At 33.3% G+C, this 6,274-nt stretch overlaps 1 pseudogene; it reads left to right on the plus strand.

The window, feature by feature from the left end:
- The first annotated feature begins 937 nt into the window (after window positions 1-937).
- Window positions 938-2,930, plus strand: LOC145587616 (L-tyrosine/L-DOPA decarboxylase 2 pseudogene; annotated as a pseudogene).
- The last annotated feature ends 3,344 nt before the right edge of the window (window positions 2,931-6,274 follow it).

Below are 6,274 nucleotides of genomic sequence, written 5' to 3' on the forward strand. Positions count from 1 at the left end.
AATTTCCCTCATGAGGAAAGGTTTTTTAATTCTAATGTTTCATTTTCTTTTATCTCAGGTTTATGAAATTTGTTTTACAAAATATTAATTTTGTAAGCTAGGCTCAATGTATATCATTAATAAATAACAGAAAACGTTTTATGGTTCTAAGGTTCATCATTAATAAATATTAAATTTATCCATTGGTTCTATGGTTTTTAATAATGGGTGTGGCTAATATGCATATTCAACATCTCATAATCCAAATAACAGAAAACGTTTTGTGACAAAGGGATCAAGTTACACAAGTGATGTGAACAAAATATTGATCTCACTACTTAATTGGTTGTCTTAAAAAAAAAAAAAAACAAAAACAAAAACAAAAACAAAAAAAACAAAAAAAACAATCTCACTACTTAGTAAGTTAGTAGTATGATATTTATTGAACTTGACCACTTTCTAAAATTACTTTCACTTTAATTACCCCCCAAGAAAAAAAAAGGTGCGTGATTTGTAATCATCATGAGGTCATTACAATAGTTGGATTAGCAATAAGAAAAAATTGAAAAAAAAAAAAAAAAAAAAAAAACAAAACTTATAATTTTTTTTTTTTTTTACAATAAATTTAGAAGGCAACTAGACTAGAGATGAGAGAGCATACATGTACATGTATGAGAGAAACCAACCCCCACTTTTGTCTCTTGGTAAGGCATTCACCTACCCCGCAAGTTCTCCCATTCTTTGAAAGACCAAATCCTCACCTACTATCACTTTTTTGAAGGGTCTTTTTAGTCTTTTTCTATATTTTTAACGTGTTTTCTCTTAATCCACCATATGTGAATGCATGAATTTCCCTTCCTTGTATCTCACCATCCCCCTCCACTAATTCTCCTCCCTATATATTCCTCTTTTTTCTCCTTCACCTAAATCACTCAACATTTTCCAATTCTTTCTTTGCTTCATATTATCTTCTCCATTTCAATCATTTTCCATAACTACAACGTTACTACTACTACCAATACTACTGCTTAATTCTTATCGTTATCCTTATTTAGGCAATCATTCATACCTTTATTTGTACATCTTTCATTTCTTTTATTGGTTCCTTAATTCTCTCATTCACCCTTTCTTTCGGAAAGTTGGAAACTTAAATCCTTTGTTCATTCTCCGCTTCTCATTACCCAACAAAAAAAAAGCAATGGGTTCACTTGACCTCAAACAGGAATCTACCCCCTTCATGAACAACAACCACAACAACAACCCCTTAGACCCTGAGGAGTTCAGGAGACAAGGATACATGGTCATTGATTTTCTCGCTGAGTACTACAAGAGTATCGAGAAGTACCCGGTTAGGAGCCAAGTCGAGGCCGGGTACCTTCGCAAGAGGCTACCAGAATCAGCCCCGTACAACCCTGAGTCCATGGAAACTATCCTTAAGGATATCCAAACCGATATCGTCCCGGGGCTAACACACTGGCAAAGCCCGAATTATTTCGCATATTTCCCAAGTAGTGGCAGCACAGCTGGTTTACTAGGAGAGACTTTAGCTGCAGGATTCAATGTTGTTGGATTCAATTGGATATCATCTCCTGCTTCCACTGAACTCGAAAGTATTGTTATGGATTGGTTAGCTAACATGCTTAGCTTACCAAAAACCTTTACTTTTGCTAGCGGCGGCGGTGGTGTTATGATGGGGACAACCTGTGAAGCCATCTTAACCACCATCACCGCTGCTCGCGATGCCCTCTTAGACAAAATTGGACGTGACAACATCAACAAACTCGTCGTTTACGGCTCCGATCAAACTCATTGCTCATTCTTCAAGTCAGCCAAAATCGCCGGGATTTCTCCTAAGAACTTCCGCACTATCAAAACCTCCAAGGCACACGCCTTTTCACTCCGGCCAGAATCCTTACGAGCCACTATTGAAGCCGATATCAACGCCGGCTTGATCCCACTCTTCCTAGTAGCCACCGTGGGGACCACCTCAACAGCCGCTGTGGACCCCGTTGGACCCCTTTGCGACATAGCAAAGGAGTACAACATGTGGGTCCACGTAGACGCTGCCTATGCCGGTAACGCTTGCATCTGCCCCGAACTCCGTCACATGATCGACGGAGTCGAAAAGGCCAATTCATTCAGCTTCAATGCACACAAATGGTTCCTCACAACACTAGATTGCTGCTGTCTGTTTGTCAAAGACCCTAACTCTCTTGTACGTTGTTTATCAACCAATCCTGAGTACCTGAAAAACAAGGCTACAGACACCCAACAAGTCGTCGACTACAAAGATTGGCAGCTAACACTTAGCCGCCGGTTCCGGTCCCTCAAGATGTGGATGGTTATTCGAAGTTACGGAGTCGATTACCTCCGTAACTTCCTTCGCAGCCACGTCGACATGGCCATATACTTTGAGCAGCTAGTCAACAAGGATAAGAGGTTCGAGATCGTTGTCCCTAGGAGTTTCGCCTTGGTTTGCTTCCGCCTTTCGGCTTCAGCTGTCATTCAGTGTTCTGGACAGAAATTCCTAGAAGAGGAAACTTTGAATAAGATCAACACCGAGTTACTCGAGTCCATCAACTCGGCTGGCCGTATTTACATGACTCATTCTCTTGTTGATGGCACTTTTATGATACGTTTCGCTGTCGGAGCCACCCTTACTGAAATTCACCACGTTACCTGCGCATGGAAGGTTGTTCAAGAGCATGCAACCGCTATTTTAGCACGCAGAAGTCGCAATTGCTAATAGTAGCAGTAATAATTCTACAACGAAAGCATTGCTGATTATGTGCTTCGTTTGTTGGTCATTTTTTTAACGATGATTTCGCGACGTTGAAGAAAACTAAGGTAAGGAATTAAGAAGGTTCCATCTCCGGTGTTGTAAATGATAACGATGATGAACATTGTACTTTTTTTTTTTTTTTACAATAAATTATTTTTTGTTTTATTTATTTTTTTTTAAAAAAAAATATTAGTGAGGTGGTAAAACGGAGAAAAAAATGGTACGATGGTAGGAAAAAAATATAAATTAAAATTTCTATTTTCCCGCCTACCACTAGGTTTATCTTCAAACCTCCCCACTACCTAATCTAAACCACTTAGCTTTATTATTATATATTTTTTATACTTTGTATCTATTTTTAATTATTCAAGAGTGAATCACTATACCAACTTAAATGTTTGTAATGGACAGCAAACTAGTGCACGAACAAGCTTGTATTTAGTACAATAATTTTTTTTTTTTTATTCTCTTTTTTATATATATCAATGAAGTGCAAATTTGTAACACTTATGTATTATACTTGTTTTCGTTTACCTGATTCATTTATTTGCAACATTTGTTTCTAAACTTGTGAATTATACTGTCATCATACTCGAAACTCATACTCGAAACTCAAAGTCGTATCACTTATACATATAAAAAGATTGACGTTGCATTTATATACTCAATTATATATATATGTACCCAACAATTTGATTTGTAAGCAATATTGTATCAAATAACATAAGAATCTAAAAAAGGTATTACAAAACCGGATAAGATATAAAAAGATTATTAATCTAAAATAATGGGAAGCTTGCTTATGTTGCAAAAATGGTTGTCAAAATGGTAGTGGGAGAGAGGTGAAGTGAGTTTGAGGTGAAGGAGTGATATCTTTCTTTCACTTTCCTAACAAGGTTTTGGCGACCAATTATTTATTCGTATAAGCAACCTTATTTATGGTAACAACAAATTTAATTTCTAGCTTAGTACGGATCAGTCATACTCTATATATACATTTTTGAAAATTCGACTCACTTTCTAGTTTGATGTATTAAAAGAAGTTCGACTCATTTTAACATTATTCAATATCAATCAAACATCAAAATTATTTATAAGATTAGTGTTCTCGAAAATCAAACATTATCCACTTATGTACATTTATAGTACCTATAAAAAAAAATGGTATCTATCCTTGATGTTAATCATTTCCTCAATTAAATGAAAAAATGTTTTAGATCATACAATTTGTTGATTTAGCTCGCTTAAATGTTGTTAAATAAGTACTAATAATTACGAAGGTATGACGTTAGATTAAGTAATTAAATTTTTTTTATTAAGTAATTAATTTAAATGTACGTTGTGCCATATTATATACAATTAATTGCATCCTCAAAGTAGGGACACAAACCTAAAATCCACGCCATTTGTAACTAAATCATGGAAAATTGATCTTGGGACCAATATAAAATTATTTGAGATAGATAATAAGTATTTGATGTTGGTAAACATTTTTTTGTAAAACAATGTATGAAAATAAATGTCAAATAAAAATCATGGAGTACAACTACCAAGGATCTAACACAGTTGGGTGTTATTGGCTTTTAATAAAGCCAAATGGACCACAATCAACCTATACAACAAAGAAAAAGAGTCCCAACAAGTTACCCTTAAAAGTTTGATTCGTAGTAATCTAATTACATAATTTGATTGGTAAAATTATGATTTGTGTAGGCCTAAGTTAGTTTGCCCTAATTTTTATTAATACTATTAATTGTGAAATTTGTCATAATTGAAAAAAAGACGTGCAATTGCATGGCATGGGATATATTGACAATTGTCAACACCTGGTTGAAACAAAGCATGATATTTATTAGAGTTTTGTAAGTTGAATTGATGTAGTATAGAGCAACGAAGTAATTTTTCAAATAACTCTTTCTACTACTACGTAATTTATTTGATGGGCACTAGTGAGAACTAGAGCCGGTTCAAATGAGAAGTGGAAATTAAATATTTTATTTATATTTATATATACTTCAAACAGATTAAAAGCTTTAAAATAATAAACAGTCGGAAAAAAAAAACACTTGTATGTATAAGATACTCTCAATTACCCAAATTAACTCATATTAATAGGCCATACTCTATAATTTAGTTGTCAGAGCATACTAAGGGTTTGTTTTGTTTACCTTATTTTCACTTATTTCGAGCCTGTTCTCTTCAGCATAATTTCAGTTCACTTCATTTCAGTTCAGTTCAATTCAGCTCCAATGAGTTCTGTTCAGTTCAGTTCCTAATTTCCTTCTCTCATAATATATTCATTTCAGCTCTATTCAATTCAGTTTAGCTCAGTTCAGTTCAGTTCAGCTCCAATATGTTAAGTTCAGTTCAATTCAACTCAACTCAGTTCAGTAAATCAGAACAGGCCCTTCATGTATAATATTCCCTCCGTTCCTAAAAGTTCGCTTCACTTAGCATTTGCACGGTTTCTAATAAACATCTTTGACTTCTAATATTTTCGGCTATGTATAAGTAAAATTTATAAAAAGTTGATATTCGAAAAATTTATCATAAGGGGAATCTAATAAGATCAAACTTTTTAATTTATTTTGGTTGTATAAATCATAAAATATGGTCAAATATATTTTATTTTGACCACATGAATAATAAGTGAGTCGAACTTTCAGGAATGTAGGTAGTATATTCAGAGAAGTTTAGTTAAGTTAAAACAAGATCGGTAAGTTCAATTCAGGAAAATAAGTTCAGATAAGTTCAATTCAGGAAAAATAAGTTCAGATAAGAGCTATTCAAGTTCAAATTATAACTAAATAAGTTCAGATAAGTTTAAATAAGTTAAGATAAGATAAGTTAAGTTAACATTGATTTTATGTTAACTTTAGATTTATATCATTGACCTATGAGAATTTTTTATTATATTACTTTTAATCATCAATTCTCATGTACTAAAGTAATCCTCAACCTTATCCTCCTAATACACGTGTTACCCTCTTATTAAAAAATTTTCTGCCTAAACTTTTGTTATTTTTTTTTTGTTTATTTTTTAAAAAACGTTTGTTACATTATAATAGATAATTAAGTCCAGTGCCTCTTATATGCAGCTGGCCATATTATGTGGCCACTTGTAAAGAATAAAGTAACCCCTATAATAGTGACCTAGTAACCCTTGTAATACTGATTAAGTAACCCCTAAGTAACTCCTATAACGCTGACAAATTAACCCTTGTAAAATTGAACGAGTAACCCTTATAACACTAACGAAGTAATCCTCGTGATGAATTGCCTCACCGTGTGACCAACCACATATAAGACTTTGTGAATTCAGTTATTTTGTTAAAGAAAAAAAAATAAAAAGATAATTTGATTTTCTTTTTTTCATTATAAAAATAAAGAAATTTTCCCACAATATCTCTTATAATACTTTGGAATAGTTACCTAATATGTATATACAAAACCTATAAACGAATACAATATTAAGGTAATTTAGAAAAATATTTTTTTCAGTAAATATCCGAG

This window comes from Chenopodium album, chromosome 17 (genome assembly GCF_948465745.1).
Source record: "Chenopodium album chromosome 17, dcCheAlbu1.1, whole genome shotgun sequence".
Classification (NCBI taxonomy): Eukaryota; Viridiplantae; Streptophyta; class Magnoliopsida; order Caryophyllales; family Amaranthaceae; genus Chenopodium; species Chenopodium album.